The following is a 23,622-nucleotide window of genomic DNA, read 5'->3' on the forward strand; positions in this document are numbered from 1 at the left end:
ATTTCAAGGGCCCAGCTCTATTCAGCGAGGCAACTGTGCCTCCTCACTGCCATCAGCGACCAGGGCAGAACCCTGGAACTACCACACCAAATGAGTCTTTTCATTCAGAAAGAACCCCCATCTTAGCACTATTACTCATCAAAGCTACTGATGAAGGAACACTATCTCTGTAGGACAGGGCATAGCATTCCTCAAAGAAATTACGGAGATGCCGCACCCCCAGCCCCCACCCTGCAGCTTTGGTGACTTCTTTTCTGAGCATTGCCCCTTGTGCAATGACTAAGGAAGATGTGTATGCCTGGCTGTGACAACTCTAAGTTGCAATACCCGTTCAAGGCTAAACAATGAGAACAAGACCAGTGGACAGTGATACCCCTCCAAGAACTGCAAATTGAAAATCCACCCTGGGCAAGTTTTTGATTCAGGGCCTGCAGGCACACTGCACACACATGAAAGCATCTTGCCCAACCATATTCTCTTCTCCCACTGCCCTTCAGGAAAAACAGAAGTACAGCGTAACACATGGAATCAGGCACCACCACCACCCCCAAAAATGACAACCAAAACAGAAGTCTCTAACAGACACACATAAGAAATTAACTTACCTGCAAAATCAGATTGACTTCTTGTAGTTTTTGTCTTATTTCTTGTGCAGCTTGTTCTTCCACCTCTCTTTTGTATAGTTCTATTTGGCTGCGATCCACCACGTTTGTCTCCATATGGTGTTTGAGATTAGCCACCTCTTCTTTCAGCTGGCTTTTGCTCTTTTCCAGTTTTTCATGGTTCCCACGCATGGTGGACAACTCCTCTCACAAATCATGATTTTGTGCTTCTAGCTGCATGCCTTTTTTAGACTTTATCTCCAGCTGCTGGGAAAGTTCATCAACCTGTAGACAGGAAAGGGGAAAAAAACAGGGAACTCAGAGGGATCTAAAATTAGTCAAATCTGTGAAAATTGGTAAAGGAGTTGGCCATCAACACTGTATTTACCATCTGCTGATTCAGTGTTAAAACAAAAGTGAAACCAGGCTCTTCTTTTAAAACAAGAACAGCTTTCACATCATTTCTGACAGCATTCCTCAGGTTCCCATCCTTCCTCAGTTCTGCAGTGGGTCACAGACCAAGAGGTACCAAACCAGCGGCATTACACCCGCAGGGCTAGGCTGAAAAGCACCAGGGCTATTCTTCTGCGAGATGTTCATACGATCATAGGAAATCAAACACACCCATAGCCAGTTACATCACAGCCACCTTCTGGTTTCATCAGAAAAAAAAAAACATGTGTCACGCTTCAGAGGAATTGTCACATGCTGTCACACGGTCAAAGCTTCGTCACAGAACTGACAAGACAAGAAACTGATACCCTTTCCTTCCATTACGCTAATAGATCTGGAAATAGTGGTTCAGAACACAGCTTTTACAGCACTGGTGGCAGAAGACAGTCTCTTTAGGTCAAAGCTACCATTTGTTTTCAAAAGATTTCCAGGAAATATCAGACTTCCCATAGGTCCCAATGGTCAACTACAGCTTCTGTCCCCTTCTTTCCCCCTCCGAAACATCCATTGTCTATACCTATTAACCATAAAACACGATATCCCATCATCTTTTGTTTTTAAAAAAGTGGGGGAAACCAGCAGAATCAACACTTGAAAGAGTCTTTAAAATAAGTAGAAACTTACACTTATTTAAAATTGCCCAAACGTAATTCCATTCCCTGTCATTCAAAATAACTCTTCCAACAGGAACACAAATATGCTGCTAACCTGTGAACTAAAAATGAGCCACTGTCATGGCAGTTGACTCATTCTACAATAATATCTTCTAAAAAGGAGCATAATTTTGAAACACAGCTACTTTAGCAACAAATCTCAGTAATGAGCAGAGAAGCAGATAGGTTCCATGCTACCAAGCAGCCAGAGCAACCTCAAAAGCGTTTCTGGGTCTCCAAGACCAGGAAAGACGGACTGAGTCAGCTACTAGTAAGCAATAAGTTACTGCATTTTTTCTGCATCACCTCACACTGCATTGTGCCCTGAGAAGCAAAGACACCATTCCGAAAAGCAAACCCCCACCTGCCTCCTGCTCAACTCGCACCCGAGACAGGCTTCAGGGGGTGACCTTGGGCAAGGCCAACTTCATAGAGTTGTTCCGAGTGATGGTGGCGTTACTCCCCTCTCTTCCGAGAGGGAATGCATCTGTCGGAGCCCAACGATGCTGCCACGGCCTCAAGCTGCAGCCAGGCCTGTGCTGGGCCTTCACTGCTCTCAGCCCTGGCCCTCACCCATGGACGTGACGTCCCAGTAGGACTGCAGACCTGCCCATCCCTATGGACTGGCCTGGTGATCTGCACTCTTGGCACACTCTGCTTACTGTCCCCAGAACTCTTCTGCTCTTCTTGGTGAGGGCCTGTGGGGCTGATCCCTGGCTTGTGTGGTCACAGACCCTGCCAGCCTTGCTGTGGCTCTTGCTTTGCCCTTCCTCTGCAGGACAGCCTGCCCTTGACGTGCCCTCGCAGATACTGCTGTGTACGTAACACTTCCACCTTTACCCTTAAGAACTACATCAGTATTACAGTCGTCTACTACTGTGGCCATAGAAGGAACGTCAAAAACCAGTCAAATCAATTCAGAAATACAGCCAAGAAAACAAAAGTCAAAATCAACAACATGAAAAGAAGTATGAAGAAAGAACAGAGGTTCCAAAAGAAAAACCACCACCACCAAAATAACCCAAACAAAGCAAAGCTCACCTTTGTTCTTAATCTGTCAGCTTCATTGACCATTTCAGAACACCTGTTCTTCATTTCTCCCTGCAAATTAAGCTGGGACAGTCCCCCTCTCTCCTCATACACCCTTAGTTTCTTCATAGCTCTGCTCAGCAGCCTCTTCAACCTGCACAGCAAATTAGTCACAAAAACAATGAAGCAAAGGAACAAAACTGGACTTTTTCACATACTCTCATGTAAACAGCACAGACACCGCTTGCTTCATCTTTAACATGCTTGACACACCAGAAATTACCAGGAAAAACCACTATTCCTGTGCCACATACACTTGGAGAGTCCAGATTTCACCTGAAAAGAGGAATGAAAGACTCCCTTTTTCCCCAGAGAACTGCAGGGCAACCTGCATCTGCAGTTGTTTTGGCAGCTATTGAAAACTAGGGGCTGGTGTACAGAAGTACCTTGCAAGAACCTAACATGAGGCCGGCATCTGCTCACAGTTAGGTACACCTGTTTTTTACATTACAGTTCAATAAAGCATGACTTCTACTCAGGGATACCTCTTTACCACGCTAAAAAGCCGTATCTCTTACAGTCTTTCTGCAGATCGAGGTTTCTTTTAATTTCTTGGTCCAGACATAGTTCAACTGGGTGTTTCAACTCTACCAGCTTCTTCACTTCCTTTCTTTCACTCTCGCACTTTCAAAAGAGAAAAGAAAGATGTATCACACACACAGAGCACAGGAAAAATACCTACGTACAGTCTGTGCATCTAGCGTTCTCCACAGAGAAGCTGCTGGACGTCTCTATCCGTTAGCCACGTTCCACAGAATGGCATGGGACAGAATTCCTGAGGATATTCCATCACTTCAGGTTTCACATCAAACAGACCAATACGTAACTACAGAAACAGATGCCCTCGCTGAAGCAAAGGCCATCCTCTTCTAGACAAAAAGGTGGAAAAGATGATGGAGAACACTTTTGGCAGTGTTCATCTTTTCATCTGCTCACAGTAGGGATTACGTAGGTATGCACTTCATGGGACAACACTGACCCATCTAAAGCTTTCATGGGATCTTCCACCAACCAGCAGGCAGGGGCTTCTAGAGGAATCTGATCTTTTGGAGTTCTTCAACATTTTATGAACTAAGTAAGAAGAATCACCTTTCTTGATCAAAGCTTAGACTTGGATACCTTTTTTCTGTTCTCTGCTTAGATCTGAGGGCTAATATCCCGTTTGCCAAAACCTTCCACAATTCCGAGAGAAACATAACAAACCAGAACAAATCAGTATTCTTTGGTCCCATGCACATAACATACCAGGTACACTGTAGAAACAAAATAATTTCAAGAACGGACAAACTTTAAATTGTTCTTTCTAAGCATATCCTTTACCTCTCTTTTTACTTTGTCGGTCTCTTATTTGAAGACTTGTTCCCTTAAATCAGTACTCTTGGCATTTAAATCCTTGTTTTGCTCTTCTATGAGATAAACTTGCTTTTCTCTATCAGCTCTGAGTTTCTTCAGAGTATCATTAAACCGGTCCTGCACATCATTCACTACTTCTTCTTTCATGATCCTCTTGCTCTGTGTATCTTCCAGCTGCTGACGCAGTAAAAGGTTTTCACTCTGGAGCTGAGCCAATCGCTCCTGCAAGGACTCCTGTTTTATTACAAGTTTGCTTACTGGATCTTTCTCAAGTTGTTGAGCACGATCACATTCCTTTGCCTGATGCTGGGCTTGACTTAATTCTTTTTGTGTCATTTCTACAAGCAAAGTTTTTTCTCTGAGGGTTTGCTCCAACTGGTGAAGCTCATTTTCTAGCCTATTAGCTTTGCTTTCAGCTTTACACAGCTGCTGAGACAAGCTCTTGTTGGTTTCTTGCGTGTCGGAGAGGTCACGATGGAGCTTGTCTTGCAAGCGATGCCATTCATCATGTTCTCTGTGAAATCTTTGTTCAGCATCCTTTTCTGATGACCGATGACGTTCAAGTTCTTGAACAGCAGCATTCAGGCAGGAATGAAATGATTCGATTTCTGCCTCTAGTCTGTCTTTACTTTCGTTTGTCTGCTCAAGTCTGGAAGTCAGCACTGCAGATTCTGTCTTTAGTAAGTCCAGCTCTGTATTTTACTGAAGAACCATTTGTGTTAATGCTTCCTTGTTCAGTTTAAGTTCCTTTTTGAGATCTTCATTTTTTTCTTTCAAGGTCTCATTTTCCTCTAAAGATTTTCCTTCCTCCTCCTGGTGCCTAAGTCTTACTTGATTGATTTCTAGCCTTAGCACAGCAATCTCATCTTGTAGTAACTGATTCTTGTACAACAGATCCTGTTCTCTCTCAGTGTTGGATTCCTGAATGACAGGGAACATGAATAAATAGCCAATTGGGAAATGACTCTACAAAAAAACTTCAGCAATAAACTGCATTTTAACATTTCTAATACTGAAGCATGACTTCAAAGATGAAGTTTCAGGCAATAAGCTACTCTGTGAACCCACGCACATGTACAATGTACGTACACAACAGAAGTGTAACATATCCTTAAAACCTAAGTGAACATCCCAAATACACAATACCCCCTTAAACCAACAACCAAATAATAAAATTATTTAAAATATCTCAAGTGTAAAGCTTTAAAATGACAGTGCTTCCTTGTATGTGCATGCCTTTATAATATTGCCTTTAAGGTTGAATTAGTTGTGCTACAGATCTGATAAAAACAAGGCTAGAAAGGGTATTTTCCTTCTCAAATGTCTTCTGAACACTTACCCTTTTGTGTTACTGGAAGTTAGCTATAAAACTCAATCACCCCCAGAATGCAATAGTCCTGTATATTTCCTCTTTATTATATGTATAACTTTTTTCCACCTAAACACATTCACCCTATATTTACTGGGCAGCACAGCCAAGAGCAAACAAGGCTTCCAAGCACCGCACATTCTTAGGAAATTCGGTAAACTCTTTTCAAGATCTTTTTGAATACAGTGTTTATGGTTGCTTTTTCTCCTCCAGTTACTCTAACTCCTACAGAGAGTTGAATTCATTGCTGATATTCGATCATAAAATTTCAGTATGTGGAGGTGGAAAAGAAAGGCATACTTGAAGTAAGTAAGTTCAATAAGGGAATAACTAATTTAAAAAAAAAAGCAATGGAAACACAAACACTGTCAAACAACTTTCTTCCTGGTCAACCTTGACATAGGTAGCTAGGTGTTTCATTGCCAGAAACCCTAAAAAGTGATAATAAAATGTCTGTGAAATGACAAATAACAGATAGGTTAAGAAACGGGGTAAATAGTGTGTTCTATTAGTTTCCGACTTGCACGAGTAATTCAGGTACATAAAGGAGTGATGCTGCTTTCCAGAACTTTTAAAGACATAAGAGAAAACAGGAAAGGTATTTACACAGTTAAGTTACACTGGTAAACTGTAAATAAACCGTCAAGAAACAGGAAAAGTTATATAAGATTTATTATGACTTTAAAACAAATATGGTGAAATCTGACTTATTAGAAAAAAAATCTGCTTACCTCTGAATTTTTTCCAATAGATCTTCTTGTCTCTTCTTCTAGTTCCTTTTGTCTCCCAAGGTGGTTGTTCAAAATTCCTTCTTGAAGGGCTCTGGCACTCTTTTCCTGAGAGAGCTGTGTCTGTGTTTCATCATGTTCCTCTTCAACCTACAGTAACACAACTGCTTGCATCTCGAGAAAAATCAGAGCTAGCAATACATCTTCCCACTCTCCCCAGAATACTTGAAAATATTTTTGATTCCCCACAGCTATGATAATCCACCTATAAAGAATACATTTTAATTTTCTTCTGAAAATTTGAGAAGAAATACAGGATGTTTTGTAGTAATTTAGAAAAAAGTCAGGCTTTGCCTGAAATACAAATGAAACCTAAATTCTGAAAAAGGAAAAAAGGAATAATAAACTGGCAAAGCAAAAAAAAAGAACAACAGACCAATTGTGAACCAACTGTTCCCTACTGCTCTCAAAATTTGGCAATAGTTATCCAATGCCTCTCCCATGAACAAAGCACCTCCTTCTCTAGGCATACTGGAATACAAGTGAAAAGAAGCAGAAAAGAAAGTGTTTAATTCATCATTTAATATACCTGTTTCAAGAGCTTTCTCAGTGTTCTTATCTCCATTTCTAAATTCCTTGAGTGTAACTCAAGTTTCTGTTTCTCCTCCCTTTCTTTACAATATTGATCTTCTTTCCTTTGGAGTTTTTCTCTCATTTTCTCACAGAGCACTTCTACTCTAAGTCTCTTTGCTTCTTGTTTCAAAGAACATCTGGGATTTAACAGAGTATTTGAGAAACAAAAGCACCGATATAAAAGTAGATGTTCCACATGATGAACTTGCAGAGACAACTCAAATGATAAAAAAAATGTTAGATGTTTTCAGATTCCATATTTTTACTGTACTTTTCAACTTTTTAAAGAATTCTAACTTCATTCCACTGTCCATGGTATCAGTTGTACAAGATATGGAAATAAACCATTGATTGATTTACCAGTTTTTTGTAAGTTTACATAGGGAAATGCACACTAGTGTGTACACTTCTATAATAAAAAAAATAAATCATCTTCATATTAAAGCCATTTTGTTGAAAAAGGAGTTTTTTGTCTCATCAGATCAAAGCATCATAAACTTTTACTATGGTTAATATACATTTTCTTTGTATACTGAGCCTACATACTACGGATTCAGTGACTAGAAGTAATACTGGTGAATCAGCACGCCACTTATCTATGGCAGACCCAACAATTTTTTAGCAAGCCTTCTGTAAGGCTGCCCACAGACAGAACAAGCAGCTTCTGTTTACTCAAGAAGGATGTCAGTGTTCAAAACCAGATTCAGAAATGCATGGGGGTTAAGCTGAATACGATTAAAACCAGTTTTAAACCTCAGTGGATCTACCTCTGGGAGAAACTACAGCAATTTCATTTTGAAGGTGATTTATAAGGAAAGCCTTATGGAAGGTCAGCTTCTTTACCAACTGAAACAATCAGCAATGAGCACTGACATGGTAAAAAACGGTCCATGGTGTACCCACGGTACCCAAACAAGAAAGCAGCTTTGCCTTTGATCCTTATCTTGACTATTTTTTCCGATATACTTGCAATGATGAAGAAAAAAATAAAAACCAAGTATCAATGTAAGGGAAGAACTGCCATTTGAAAGCCTGCTTTAGAAATTCTGCAAAACAAGAATCAACCACCACTAAAATTACTTGAAAGACTGACAAACATTTGTATTTGAATGGCGTATATTGCAAGGAAAAAGCTTTACATATAATTTCTAGTGTAATTTCATAAAAAGTGTAACTTTTGAAAGTATAAATTAACGCTGCTTGGAGAATTCATTTAGAAGGAAAATATTACTTCTTTATACTTGATAGATGTTTGAGGATTTTGAACACCTGCTGAAGTCAAACCCAGGCCAAGCTGGGACCGGCCTCGTCTTCCTCGTACCCCCCTCCCCCGTGCTGGGAGGCCCAACTCCCCCAGGCCCAGCTCCTGCAGCCTCCCCTCACAGGGCTGGTGCTCCTGCCCCCGGGCCAGCCCGGCATCTCCCTGCCGACCTCACACGGACTGGGCAAGATCTCCTGGGCTGGGCGGCCAAACACCGGGCCCCGGGCTCGAGACACAGCTCAGCAAGCCCTGCGGAGGGGTGGGCACTCACTGCCCCCAGTGCCCTGGCACTGCTGCCCTCCATACAGCCCAGGCCGCTGCGGGCCGCCCCAGCTGCCAGCTCACGGTGGCTCCTGCTGAGCTCGCTCTCTGCCTGGGCCGCTCCCCAGCCACGCCGTCCCACCGGGGATCACCACAAGGAGATCTCCCCTCCCAGGCCAGGGCTCTGCAGTTGTCCTTGCTGAACTGCCTACGGTGCCTGCTGGCCACCCCTGTCTGACGTGATGTCAACAGCGATGAGAAACCTCACGCCTCCGGGTCTAGCTCAGGAGTGTGGGGAAAGGGGCAATCCCAAACTTGACCTTTCCAACAAACAAACAGGTAAGCAAACAAATGCTCTAAGCTCTGGTTTGACTTGCACTGGGTGGAGTTACCAGAAATCCTAGTATTATAGGCCATCAGAAGCCACAAGGACAAAACGAAAAATCAGCAACAACCCGTATCTCAAATCTCTCTTATAAATCTGATTTCCCCATACACACTCTCTTGTTTTCTTCTCTTGCTAGAAAACAAAGTTAAAACAACATCCAGAACATTGTACATGGAGCTGATATCTGGACATTTTCCCCCTCTCACATTATGTACTTCATAGCATAACTGGCCCACGGGATTCCAAAAACCCAAACCCAAAAGACTGGAAACTTCTCATCCTGTTGCCTGCACCATCAGAGTCTTTTGGAATAAAAGATAATACATAATAAAAGATAATACATTATCAGACCACAAGTTTACATACTTAAGGCTTTGGATATCACTTTTCCATTCTGCTTCTTGGTGAGCCAATATGGATTTCAAATCTTTGAGTCTTCTCCGCTCTGAACCGTGACTCCCTCTTTTCATCTTCCAATTCCCTTACTTTGCGCAAGAGAGCTGTATACCGATTTTTCCCACGTTCTATTCTCTGTTCATATTCAAGAAGTATGTTTTGCAGTTTCAACAGAATAGCAGAACCTGTTTTGAGATAGAAAAGACACAAAGCTGCACAAATACTGCCCAATGTATAAGCTGTTCAATGCTTTGCTGCATTAGGTGCAGGTGGCAGGTCTCGGTAGCGGGAAGGTCCCTGTGAGAAGGAGCCAGGGGTCGTCCCGTGCTGGACATGGACGGTTTCGATGGACCCACCGCAGGGCACAACTGAGCCTCTCAGCCGTGCTGGCAGCTCCGCAGGAAAAACAAATGTAGGAAAGGGCGAAACAGGCAGAGAAGGGGAAAAGCATGCGAAAACCAGCCCCGCAAACGAACACCCAGGTCAGCGACTGCAGCCCCTGAGAGAACCATGCTGGAGCAGATACCCACAGCGCAGTGCTGCGGAGGACCCCGTGCCAGAGCAGGCGGATCTTTCCCAAAGGACCTGCAACCCATGGAGGGCCCAGTCTGGAGGAGATTTTCCCCGAAGGACTGCAGCCTGGGGGAGGACTCACACTGGAGCAGGGAAAAGGGACGAGGAAGGAGCAGCAGAGAGAAACTGCTATGTCCCGACTGCAGACCGCAGCCTCCCCGTGCTGCCTGGGGAGGTGGCAGGGAAGGAGCGCAGCAGAGCTTGAGCAGGGGGGGTGCCGACGTGTCCTTTTCGGTTTTTGGGTCTTTGTTTCTCACTATCCAAATGTATTTTAATTGGTGGAGTCTGTTTGGCCAGTGACGGTCACTGGGAAGTGACAGCCCTGCCTTCACACTAACCCACAAGCTTTTTCACCCCGTTTTGTCAAGGAGGGGCAGTGGCAGCACTGGGGGGGGAGTCTGGCCTTCGGCCAAGGTTAACACTTGCCTAATGAAATTTTAGCATAGTTTAATAGCCCTAGTAAGTGATGCTTATGTTTATATAATGCTATGTGCATATATGCAAGCATCTTGATTTCTGTTATACATTTATTTATTTGTTATTTTTAAGCAAAGCCATTATTTTGCTGTACTCTTTGTCATTAGCTGTTGAGGGGTGTGCTGGTTGTGGCTGGGATAGTGTTAATTTTCTTCACAGTCGCTGGTACGGGCCATGTTTTGCATTTGTGCCGCAAACAGGGTTGGTAGCACGGGGATGTGTTCCTTATGGCCCAGCAGCGCTCACACAGAGCCAAGGCCTTTTCTGCTCCTCACCCCACCCCACCAGCCAGCAGGCTGGGGGTACGCAAGGAGCCGGGCCGGGACACAGCTGGGACAGCTGACCCCAGCTGACCCAAGGGATGTGCCATGCCACGCGGCATCATGCTCAGCATATAAAGCTGGGGGGAGGACGAAGGAAGGGAGGGACATCCAGAGTGATGGCACTTTGTCTTCCCAAGTATTTGTTATGCGTGACGGAGCCCTGCTGTCCTGGAGATGGCTGAACACCCGCCTGCCCATGGGACGTGCTGGATGAATTCCTTGCTTTGCTTTGCTTGCGTGCGTGGCTTTTGCTATTAAACTGTCATCATGCCGACCCATGAGTTTTCTCACTTTTCCCTTTCCGATGCTCTCCCCCACCCCACTGGGGTGGAACAAGTGAGCGGCTGTGTGGTGCTTAGGTGTTTAGGTGTGGCTGGGCTTAAACCACATCAAGGGGATATAAAGAAGAAAAAGCTCTTGCTGACTTTTGATGACCCCATTAGAAGGAGCTGAACTGTACTTTGCAAGAAACTGCTTCTCCAGCTCTGACTAGACAGAGAACCAATGATAACGTAAGGCACATCGGCTGGTAATGCAGGCAACATCTCAGGTTAGGTGACAGTTTCACAGCTTTTGAGGGGGATCTCTAATCATAAAGAGATATTATATCAAAATATGAAACTAAAATACTTAGGAGTGCATGCAAAGAAACCATGTTTTAAGGGGAACTTGTAACAGCTGAAGACGGTGACTTGAAAACATACCTGTATGATCCACACAAAGCTGTTCTAACCGCAGCATAGCCTCCTTGTAGGTTGAAGTTCATAATTCCACATTCTCTGAAGTTGGGTCAGATGAGTGAGTTAAACCAGGGTCATCAGTTACTTCCATTTGTCTGCTGACCTACAAAAAATACAGTACTTTCTGTAATTCCACTGTCTAGTATTACAGACCATTATAAATGCATGAATGATTCATTCTCTCCTTCACAGCCCACAGATTTGTCTCAAATACAATAAAGCTGCATACCAGCAGCAATTTGTACATCTGGTTGATCACTACATAAACACTGCTCCCATCTAAGTGATTAAAAGTTGATAGAAACTGTTTATCAATAACTTAGTTTTACAGTACCTTGTTCTTTTCACTCCCAGTTGTTGCTGCAGGTCTAGAAAACAGAAATATATTTCAGTACTGGAATGCTTACATTGCAGTATGAATAATACCTGAAGTTCGTTTGAAAACTTCATTTCAGAAGTGAATTAAACGAAAATCTAGTATAGTAACTTTGCTAGATATAGTTCAAGACTGAAACAATTATTGTGTGCTATTATGTCTATTGGAAGGCTAAGTTTTCCGCAAGATATTAAGCAAATAGTTGAAATAACTGTTCTCTCAACTTCACACAAAGTGACAGAAATCTTACAGGTACAGATATGTAGCTATACGGTTATGTGCATTCCCTGTTTAATACCAGGGGTTCAGCTCTCTTCAGCACCGACAATCCTCCTACAGGTCAAAGAACTGTAATTTTGGATTCTCTGGTGTCCTGGGTCTGGCTGGGATGCAGCTTATTTGCTTCGCAGCAGCCCACACAGCGCTGTGTGTTAGATTTCTGACCAAAACAGCGTTGATAACACACCACATTTTTAGCTAGTGCTGAACAGTGTCAACAACTTCTCTTTCTCACTTTGCCACAACCCACACAAGTAAGTTCAGGGTGGGCAAGAAGTCAGGAGGGTACACAGCTGCAAGAGAAAAGGTGGAGCGGGGAGCAGGGCAAAAAATCCCGAGATACCTGCAGTGAAAGAGTGATGTTGCTTTTCTGTAAGTCTCTCCTCGCCCTTTTTAAATACAGGTAATACTTCTATGCCTGTGCACATGCTCATGTAATTAATCAGAATTTGTGCACGTGACCTTATGGGTAACTTGGCCAGCATGCTCAAAGCACTCTAAACAAAAGGGAAGTTTTTGTCAACACCAAGTGCACCAGGTAGCCTGGTCACACCAAAGAACAAGAATCTTCATATGCATCAGGGTTACAAAAAACCTCAACACACAACAAAAACCCAAACTTGCCTCTAGCTCTTAGGTCAATTTGCATCATTAAGTAAGTTTTGTTTTCAACATTCCTTATATGCATACCTTCCTTCATCCTGAGATGTTTCACTGGAAGTGCTATCATCCAGTACTTGACCATGATTGCCACTGGAAGAGCTCATCTGATGATGAGCCTTCTGCTTTGAAGGCTGCCTTCTACTTTTCTTTGCACCTTTGGCATTCAGGGCAATTTTACTGCATTAAACAGAAAAGGGGAAAAAAAAATCACCAAGTGAGTAGGCTTACAAAAAATATTTCTGTGAAACAGACATACTTAAGATGATGTCCAGAAATGACTGAGACAAAAAATATCTACTATAAAATGACAGACTTGACTGCAAAGATCGTGGAAGATACCCAAGTACTTAAAAAACCTGCCCCTAGGAGTGAGGGGGACACCTGGAATCTGAGCTAGATGCAGGTTAAGCTGGAATACCTATAGTATCCATGTTACAGAAAATCTAGAGCAGAGACTCCTTTGAAGGACAGACAGGAAAAAACTCCTGCTTAGGTTTACATAAAAATATGTGAGCCTCCTTTAGACTTTTGAGATTGGTTTGGTAATATCATCTTCTCCTGACAAAAGGCATATTATCTTAATGAAAAGATAAACACCAACTGCACGGAGATCACTAAAATCACCTAGAAAAGGGAGTAGTAGCAAACTGCAAGTTCCTACTTTTCTTTTCTAGGTGGCCATTTCCTACAAAAATAACTGCTTTTTCCAGTCTTCAGTTCTGGTTGTGAAGATGCATTTTGCCGCAGTATTGACAAGGAAATCACAGGAATTGGGGTGGGGTTTTTATTTTTTTTCCTTTTCTTTTTTTAGAGCAGGCAATAAATTTGAATATCGTGAGCATCATGTTTTCTAAAAAGACATTTTCTTCACTTTTTGAGAAGCAGTGGACTACTCACTATGGCTTTCACCACTGGGGAAACTACTTCAACTACTACAGTATTAGAAAACCTAAGACACTTACATAGTACTACAAATAAGAATTAGAGATTATTTCCTTAGCTTACCATTTCATTGGCATTTTAATCAATTTTGAGCTCTCCTCAGATGAAAAATTCTTTTTGCCTTTTTCTTCTATAGTGTTTTCATTCTCCATTTTCAAACAGTCATTCTTCCTTACAGTAATCTTTTGTTTCATTTGCTGATTAGTGATGTTGTCTGATGGTATATTTAATTTACCAAGATATTCCTGTTTTGCCACCGCCTGCACTTTTGAAATTCTTTGTTTGCTTTTTTCCTTCTCAACCTATAAAAAGAAAGTTAAGCTTCATGTATTTCTTAGTATTTCTAAAAGACAGAAACACCACATCCAAGATTGATTAATTCAGGATTTACCCCTGAAATAATATAAAATTAGAGAAGCATTTTCACAAAATTACACTACAAAGCGTATTATGTCATTGAAAGTACTTTGAATTCACTCATGATTAAAGATAACAAGAATACAGCCCTTAGAAAGAAAACAATAGTATATCTTAAAACATGAGAACAACAAAAAAGTGAAAGCATTACTGATGGACAAAGAGTTAGGAGGACTGCACAATGTCAGTTGTAACACCGCCAGAAAAAATATCCAGTGGAACTGTGCTGGGCTACTGCTCCCTGAACAAGGGGAGGAAAAAAAAAAAAAAAAGATCCCACAAACACAAATGGTTTTACAGAGAAGAGGAATTTTAGTGAAAGGCAATGGAGACACACCATGCAGATATCACAGCACGTGAATTATTAGTCAAGACCCTGTTCAGAATCTATTTTCATTCTTTGATTCAGAATCAGAACCGATAGAATTGTATGGATTTCTTTTTAAGGCAATGTAGTGATAACTACTTGCACTGGAACCGAGTGCCACCTACTGTAAAACTGGAGCAATAACACATTCCGTTTTCCAAAAATGGGGAAAAAGACAACTCTCCACTGCCCTCTTTGTTCACAAGTAACATATTTCCATTAGAACAAAACCCAATTTGTAGGAAGCATCTTCCTTTAATGATGAATAGCTAAAGTGAACAGGACCATTGATCTGGAGCGAGATTAAAGAGTAGCAGGTGAACTACCTCTTTTGGCAGCTGTACCTTCTCTTTCTCCAAAGCCAGGAATACTATTTGCAGCATTCCTACCTTACCCTTAAATCTTCCCGTATCTTGTTTTAGTTCTTCATCAAGACCAGCACGACGTATGATTGCTGAGCATTTGCAAAAAGACTTTCCATTTCTGCTTCTCCTATTTTGTTGTTGATAAAGCAGTCCCTGGGAAAATCATCACTAAATCCAGAGTCTTTTCCAAGTTCCCTCTCTGTTACAAAAAGTGCATTTTCACAACGTGGAGAAACTGTCTTATTGTAGGAATAATATTAGAAATGTCATCCAAAAGACTGGGTTTTAAGCTGTATCTCGGGGAGTATTCAGGACCTCCCACTACGTTTCTACTACTTCCATTTGCTAGAGGCACCTTTGTATCATCCATATTATTTGTGCAATCTCCTTCATCTGTACTCCAGGTATCTTCCGTGTTTGCATTTCACTTATCTTGATCAGAAAGGACACCAAGACTCGGATTACTGTTTCCATTTTGGGTACTTTTCCACCTAGCGTAAGTTTAATGTCTCCAAATTCACCTTTACTTTCTAAGCTGTTACTTGATTCTGTTGCATGAGACGAAACGTGAGAACTCTTCAGCTCAGCACTGAAGGCATCTTCTGACATTTCTTCCACAAGGGAAGTAGTTTTCCCAGTTTCATTAATTTCACCAAGCAGCTGCTTTAGTTCTGCTGTAACGTTTTTAAAACTTGTTTTCAATTCCCTCTTCTCATTTTCAACCCACATTCTTGCATCTCTTTCTTTCCAAGGTTTTGGACTTAGAACTGCTTGTCAGCACTGTGCAATTCCTCATTTTCTGATGTGAAATTTCTGATGTGAAATTTCTGCCTTATCAGTGTGATTTTCATGTGCTGTTTTTTCTATCAAGTTGATAGTTTCTAAAATACATTTATCCTTAAGTAAACAGGTACAGACAGAAAGATTATCAAGAAAAAAAAAATTACTGTTGCTGTATGCAATTTCTGTTGCAAACTCATCATATAATAGAAATAAGGCATTTTGAAAGCCATTTTTATAAGAAAAATCAAGGGACACCAAATGAAAGGTTCACTGCACACCATCTTCTTAACAAGAGAAGGACTCAGAGACAGCAGTTTCTTGGGTTAGGTTTGCCTAGGCATTAGGGTTGCTTTTACCTTTTAGCCTGCTTGCTTTCTGTAACTGCTGGCGCTTGTCAGAAAGCATGTTTATTTTTCATGTTTTATTGCTTTAATACCATTTTTCATTAAAACTGTCAACATTTTTCTCACCCACCCTCCTCCCTCCATCGTGCTCTACCGTCTGGCATTGTACAGTCCCCGGCCACCTAAGCTAACCCAACGGGAATGAACATGACAAGCTTCTTACCATTCACCACACAGAGAACTGGCTAAGGGAGGATTATTTCTTCACCCAAGCTTCAGAAATAATAAATTCCACTCCAAGGTGCAAAGGAAAGGATTTATTAGGGGAACCTGCCTGCTCCTGCCCTCATCCCAGAAATCAGGAACTCAGGCTCGCAGGAAAACCGCACCATGCCTTAACCCTACCCAGCCCCCTCAAGTCCCAGTCCCCATGCTCTGTTTCTCAACAGCTCCAACTGCTTCTGCCCCGTGTCACAGTCCTGCCCACACGCCCCTTCCCCTCGTGGTGCCTCCTGAACAGGGCCTGCAGCCTTGGTGTCCCAGCGGGCTGAGATCGTCATGCTCCTCGCGCTCCTCTCGTCAGCCAGGCCCTGTTCTCCCGCGGCAAAGACCCCTCCGCTCACAAGAGGGAAGGAGCACCTCAGCCAGCCACCACCTGTCTCACCCTCCCCCTTCCCAAGCTCACTGGCCAACTACTACCACCTTGCAACAGGCTTAAGTCCTGCGCTTTGCCTGTTGGAATTAGGCACGTCCCTCTCTCATGATGCCCGGCTGTGGGGTGGAAATCATTTGCTACGCTGTCCCTTCGGGTGTTCCAGAGGACGCCAGACCCCGCTGTGCAGCCCTGCCCCGCACACCCGCCACAAGCAGGACGCCTGCCTTATTCCCCTCCAGGATACCCTCTGAGAAAAGCCTTTTCAAACACTTCACGTGGCCAAACAAGAGCACATTTTGCAGAGGCTGGGGAAGCATCAGAAAGGTCACCACATTTCAAGGTGTTCTCTTTGACCTTTGTCTTGCAAAGAGGAAGACCGGCGTGTTTCATCAAACAGATCAGCATATTATAGACAAATCTCCCTCTTCACTTGAATGTGCATTTTGCACAGGCAAAAAAAACCCACATGTGGCCGCACATTTGTTTCTTAGCAGTGCACAAGAGGAAAAACACCCCTCAAAATGTAAGCACACCAACCGAAAACAAATCAGTGTAACAGCAAGCATCCGACATAGTGACAAGGATTTTACCCCACCATAAGACGACTGTATCCAACTCTCCTTCAGACTGTAACGCAGCCTTCACCTACAGGACTCTCCCTTCAGCATTATTCACTGACTGGTAAGTTTTCTTTACCTTAGTGTATAATACAACTTACTGAATCAGACTGTAATCCAAAATATTTGGGCTTACATACCTGCACCCCACAATATTCAATGGCATCCTTCACGTCGTCTTTTTCAGCTGATGATGACATATGAAAGGTAGACCCCGAGTTCTCACCTGCAGTGAAAATCCACACATTTTTATAACCAGCATGACTTAATACTACTTATGTACACCTAGAGTGCATCTTGAATCATCCTACTTGTGACAAAAATCTTAACATAAAATCCCCTCAAATTTGTGCACTCCGAGAGAAAATTATCATAATACAGATTTAAGATGCATCTGGGTGAATTCCTTTCTTCCAAGGCATTCTACTTTTTAATGTATAAGGGAAATTTGCTGAAAATCACTATATATGGTCACAACTAGGCCATTCCTGTTTCTTAAACACGCACAACGTCTCTCATACATAGATATACACCCCTGTATCTCTGACACACTGTGCACCACACAGTATTCCTCCAGCAATTTCAGTTTCCCTATGTGTTGCGCACAGAAAATCATGAACAACAAAGTCACAGGCTTGAAATCTTGAAGACCCCAGCTTTATTCCTTGCACAACACAAATGTGTCTCTAGACACGGATCTAGACAGAGTATTTCAGTCAAACTGCTGCCCCATCTGTTCCAGAAGACATGGACGGGCCACTGAATGAAAGACAGGCTTGTGAAGTGTGGAGAAATAACCCATGATCCGGATGTTTTTACTGTTGAAAACTGGATTCCATCCTCTCCTCTCTCAGAATTTCTACGTAATACTGGACAGGTCACAAACTCCTCGGAAGCAGGCACTCACTCAGTCTGGGCTCCCCATTATGGGGTGCCTACCTTGAATCTCTGTTATATCTGAGAACTGGACTCCAGATAGTTCCAGACACAATTTAGAAGCAGCAACTCATTGTATTGTTTGTGTGGAAGGCACACTGAACATTTTGAAGGAACAAGTATTCAGAAAGAAACAAGTCCCAGCAGGTCAAGTGTGGCATCTAAAACCAGAGATGGATTCTTTTCACCTCAATCACTTAATCTCCTTTCCTGCTCCATAATCCTATGGCTTCTACCTAATAGCCTTTCAATACACAAAGCTTCGCTGCTGGAGAGGGACACAACATTCTTCCCACAAGAAAAGCAAGCAAGACAGGAAGAACATAGATAAAATCATAAAAATACAAAAGGGTTTACTATTTATGAGTCACAGGGCCAACCTCACTCTTGGCATTTTCTCCTGTAGGTGACTCCTTTTACAAACTTTCATTGTCTATGTGCTACTCCTAGAAGCCTCTCCACCCAAGTACAGCAGCAGGTGGTCAGTCGGTCAGACAGACGGGGCTGCTCCTACTCTGCTTCCATGAAGGTACGCTTACCAGACTTCTTCTGTCACTTCACCAATGCTCACTCAGGTCACAAACAGCAAAATGCAGGCAGCTTCCTGCCATATAATTTGATATGCGTCATCACCCCCGTCATGTAACATGGGCACCACAATTTTGCTTAGAAGATAGACTTGAATATTTTGTGTATGCAGGAGAGCTGTGACACCTCTCCTGTCTGCACAACACAGACTGAATAAGCTTTTCTGGTCAACATCTGCCTGAAAACTGGATAAAAGCAGACCTGCGAGCACCCAGAGGTTTGTACTGCCCTTCTAAGGATGCAAGTCACATTCTCTGTTCAGAGTACATAGGTGCCTTCGTCTTTTGGATTCTGTTTCAGAGTGCAGTCACTTTAAAATTAGGCGCCATGCTGCTAGAATGAAAAGCAACCCTAACTCCTGTTCAGCCTTGCCCATCACGGTCAACAGGAAAGATTTCCGCAGCAGCTATTTGAGTCTGAAGTCTCCCTTTTTAGATAAGATTTTAATAACATTGGAGCCCCTAAGAATCCTTTTCCATAGGGTTTAATCAATCTTGACATTTCTGTATGATGGGTACAGAACAAGGAAGAAGCAGGAAAGATGAAAGGCTACAGTGTTCTTCTATCTGCAAAATTCCAGTTCTCATCCTGTCAGTAACTCTAGTCAGTAATTATTTTTCCAACCACTGGAAAAATAACTCAAAAAAATCAACTAAAAAGCTAAGGACTTCTCCCATTAGCTGTTGCAAGTAAAATTTCTTCTTTTCTTGGAGCAGTAATTCATGAGTCTATTTTCTGTGTTATTGGCTTCTGTCAACACTGTGAAAGAGGATGACTCTTCATTGTCAAGAGTTCTTCACTTTTAGCACAGGGAGAAATTCTTAGTTAAAACACTGGCAGAACCCTACTCCAAGGCTTCTGAAGAGCCCGTCATTCAAAAAAATGTATGTAAAAAATTCACAGGGTAAACCAGATTCCAGTATTTTTGCCTGTCATTCCCCCACCTTTTACTCTGTCTGCTCTCTAGCTAGCATTGAAAGATGACTTCTAGTCATCGTAGTTCTTTCCAATTAGTCTTTACCTCTCCACTCTATTCTGAGACTTCCCTCCTCATAAATTGTACATAATCTACATAACGACTTTTTGCAGATTACAGTGGACAGCAGCTACTTTGCTATACAGAAAACATGAGAACACCGCTATTTTATTTTGACTCAAAAATAATTTTAAGAATGTATTACTATGAGTCAGTAACAAAGTAAATAGAATAGGAAATTCCATCTCTCATTGGATATTTAATTATGCAAGATACTGTACCTGTTCTCCAGATTTATGAAATCAAGTTGTCAAGGATGGCATTCAACCCCTTTAGAGTCAGAAATATTTGTGCTGCAGGAATCACGATGCTTTGCTGAAGCAATCTAAATTGCTTAAACCCAAATCCAAACATAAAATGTTTGAAAGAAAGAAATTTTTACATCTACTTCTTAGCACCTGACCTTCAAGATAACATATGGGTAAAAACCAGCATGACGCAAATGAATAAAGCCACACAGGAAAAACAGCTGACATGAAACGAGCCATGAAAAGGCAACCTTTCCTTTCTGTGTTTGTAAAATTGTAATGTACTGGTCCATTATGGGGCTACACTCCACATTACTGTGGAATACAGACATAACCAAAACTCACGTTTTAACTGAACAACCTGTAACAAATATCTGTGTCTTACCAGAACACCGTCACTGCAAAATAAAGGGCAAAAGGGGACCTGTTGCTTACCCATTGCAAACACATGAAAGGGAGAAGAGCGAGAGGAGAAGGAGGGAGATACTTCTAGAGAGAAGTTGCATCTCTATTATTGTCCAAAGAACAACAACACTTTTTTTTTCTTCCCCTAAAGCAAAGATGCCAAAGAACTTGGAACTATTTGTATTCTATACTTAGAAGTTACAAGTCCACTTACTTGTCTACATATCTGTTCACCTCTCTCTGGTTTATATTGTCAATAGCTAATTGTAGAAACTCTAAAACCTGAGTGGCAAATTGTTTCTCATCTGATTAACAAGTGTGATTAATACAAAATACAACACAAATTATCAAATATGCAAATTGATAAACATTAGAACAAAGACATTCAAAACCCATTAAGGTTACATATCCTCTCTCCAATACATAGCCAACCAGCTAGCCGCTTCAACTTTAGCCTTGTTTCCGAAGAAAAGAGAATTCCTGAAACACGCTGCCACTAATTTCCTCCCATCTTGTCTCTCTTCCTCACTTCCTTCCCCTGCCTCTGAGCCTGCTGGTCATTTTCCATCAAACAAGAGAGGGAAGCCTCAGAAGAATGTGTTTGTACATGTTTCAAAACAACTGCCAGGCAGGTAGAGAAAAGCCAGGCAAGTAATAATTCCTGAAAACTACAGCTACAGCACAAGCCCAAGAATTACCCTCTGTGGCTCACCTGCAGCTCCTGGACAGCCTAGCCTACAGATCCCTAGCCTGGAATCAGCCACAGCACACGCTCAGAGAACCAGGAAAGTCAGGAAGGGGGGTTTTTGAGAAACTAAAAGAAAAGCAAACTTCAGGACTGCCTGAAAAGGGGAAATGACAGCAAGTACGGTGTAGGAAGCGTACATCATGGAAGGGTATGGACAGTGCTGAACAGCAGACTAGAGGAGGGAGCAAACACATACACAGAGGTATATTTCAGTACTCCTTCTGCTCCCGGGATGCCTTGCTAGAGCCATTAATTTAATATTAGAAAGAAAATTGCAAGTACAAAGTGTCTGTCCTTAAAAGAACACTACAAAGAGATTGTTATGAATACCTTCAACACCTTCTGCATCTCCTAAGCCAAATTCCTCCAATAGATCTGCAAAACAAATTAGATGCTTTAATAAATACACCTATCTAGAAAGACTATGAAGCTAAACCCAGAACCACATGAAGTGAACATTACCTGATTTCTGTTGCTTTTTGTTAGGAGAGGTTTCATTCCTTTCCAAAACAGATTCAGAGGTCTTCAGCTATGAAAGACAATCCAATGACAAAAAAAAAAATATCACACTTAAAGTAACTACATAATATTTAATGAGCAGAACAAGTAGTCAGTCTGACATGAACAAATACTTACCTGGGAATTGTTGGGTTTCTCCAAAAAGCCTGGAAGTGAAAAATGTTTTAGAAAGTGTTATTTTATTTAATTTTTATTTAATTCATAAAATTTTTACTCCATTCAACATCAGCAGTTTCTACAACTAAGTATTAGTTGCAAGCATTATTTCATCGAGACTGCGATACTTAACATTCAATTTACCTCATCATCCAGCATTTGTATCAGTATACAAGAAATGGACAATGCACGCTTCCCATCATGCACCTTGGATTTAAGAAATAATACTCACAGAACTAGGACAATCCATAGGCAGCAATAAGGATTTGCTTGTTAACAAAACAAGATCAAAATACTTATTTTGAGGAGCTGAATCCTGCTTTCTACAAAGATTATTTCAAAAGCCAAAGCTGGTCTGCTGTAATGAATTACCATAAAATAACACTACAAGTTATATAAAATAACAGCTCTATGACCGTGATGTTGAGGGATATTTTCCTTTCCATCAATAGGACAGAGAAAACATGGGTGCAGACATAGAAATCTCATACACATCATTCAATGAGGAAGAATCAAACTAGTTCTTATCAGGTTGTTCTGGTTCAGCTTGCAAGGAAAGAAAAAACCCAAATTACAATTGGTTGTAATCTGCATTTATAGCACAGTTCCAAATAGTTTCATTTTTTTAAAGATTTTTTTCCAACATTAAATCACTTACAAACCCACACAATCTACTGGCCCACCTACATTTCTCAAGTCCTCTGCTTTAGTCATCATAACAGTTTGAGTCCTCTCATGAAAGAAGCGTATGGAATGTTATTAAGAATGGCTCCATAGCAAAACTTTTGTATTTAAAAAAATAATTAAAAAACAAACAGCATTTGATTTCAGGAAACTTGGTGGTCTAGCAGTATGGAAATACCTTAGCAAGATTATCATAGTCACCTTTTATCCCCTTTTTACACTGATTTTAAACTCATCTTAGTAGATTCATACAAAGCAGACTTTCATGACAACTACTCGACAAGTAGATTTACAAACTCCCAAGAGCTTTTAAAGTTTTGCTTCCAGCTTACTAAACTAAAACTGGATTAGCTTCTTCAGCTGTTCTATTGTACTTACACTACAAGCAGGACTGACCATTTAGTAAAAAGAAATCCTTCAGATAAGAGTTCTACCCCAACAGCAAAACTTCCCTGCCATTCTACACTGCAGATGCTCAAGAGACAGCATCACAAAGTACAGGCAGAAACCCTGAACTTTTAGTCACATTTTAGCTCCTAGGCAAAGCATAACAGAAAGGTATAAAAAACATTAAGGCGAGGGGGAAAAATGCTTAGCCAGATCATACCTTTCTCCTGCTACATTATCATCCAAGAATGTTTAGGTGTTCAGACAGGTCAGCCCTAAACCACATACACTTTCATCACTATGCCACAAGAACCTGAATCCAAAAAAATACAATCACATCCAAAGAACACACATCATGCAAACAAGGTAACTTCCTTTACAGCTTGCCAGAAAGCGCCGTGACAGCTGGTGTTCATTAACAAATACTAAGCACTTCATTGCTATAGCGCGCACCCACACCGTAAGTGCATTCCTAAGGCAGACATCGATAAAAGCTCACTTCAGCCTATACGTGTTTACAGACAAACATTTAGTCCACCAGGAAGTTACCAGTGTGGCGCTCCCCTGAAACAATCCGTGAGCGTGCTCCGTGTCTGTCTGCAGCTGGAAGCAACACACCAGGTGATCCTTCTTCCGGACTTTCAGAATCTGTCTGTGTAACATAAAACACGGGCGTGAGCATCGGTACAAATTCTCAACTCATTTCTATGCAAAATGTTCCTGCTAAGCCAACTTGCACAGCATGGAATCACAAAAGCCTTTGATAAGCCCCTTGGAAAGGGCACATCAGGACACAGTATATTGGAAA

At 41.7% G+C, this 23,622-nt stretch overlaps 1 pseudogene across 1 annotated transcript in view; it reads right to left on the reverse strand.

Annotated features, from left to right (window-relative positions):
* The window catches only part of LOC308056159, a 47,048-nt pseudogene that overhangs the window by 4,993 nt on the left and 18,433 nt on the right, over nt 1-23,622 (reverse strand). The window contains exons 8-24 of the transcript XR_013931974.1: nt 23,364-23,466; nt 21,705-21,733; nt 21,531-21,597; nt 21,399-21,443; nt 17,248-17,333; nt 14,614-15,605; nt 14,469-14,475; nt 13,623-13,855; nt 12,645-12,794; nt 11,634-11,667; nt 11,264-11,402; nt 9,157-9,371; nt 6,837-7,017; nt 6,251-6,397; nt 4,118-5,071; nt 2,750-2,938; nt 606-887 (exon numbers count right to left, since the gene is read on the reverse strand). The product of XR_013931974.1 is annotated as an uncharacterized misc_RNA (transcript). The remainder of the gene's footprint in view (nt 1-605; nt 888-2,749; nt 2,939-4,117; nt 5,072-6,250; nt 6,398-6,836; nt 7,018-9,156; nt 9,372-11,263; nt 11,403-11,633; nt 11,668-12,644; nt 12,795-13,622; nt 13,856-14,468; nt 14,476-14,613; nt 15,606-17,247; nt 17,334-21,398; nt 21,444-21,530; nt 21,598-21,704; nt 21,734-23,363; nt 23,467-23,622) is intronic.

This window comes from Falco punctatus (assembly GCF_963210335.1).
Source record: "Falco punctatus genome assembly, chromosome: Z".
Taxonomy (NCBI): domain Eukaryota; kingdom Metazoa; phylum Chordata; class Aves; order Falconiformes; family Falconidae; genus Falco; species Falco punctatus.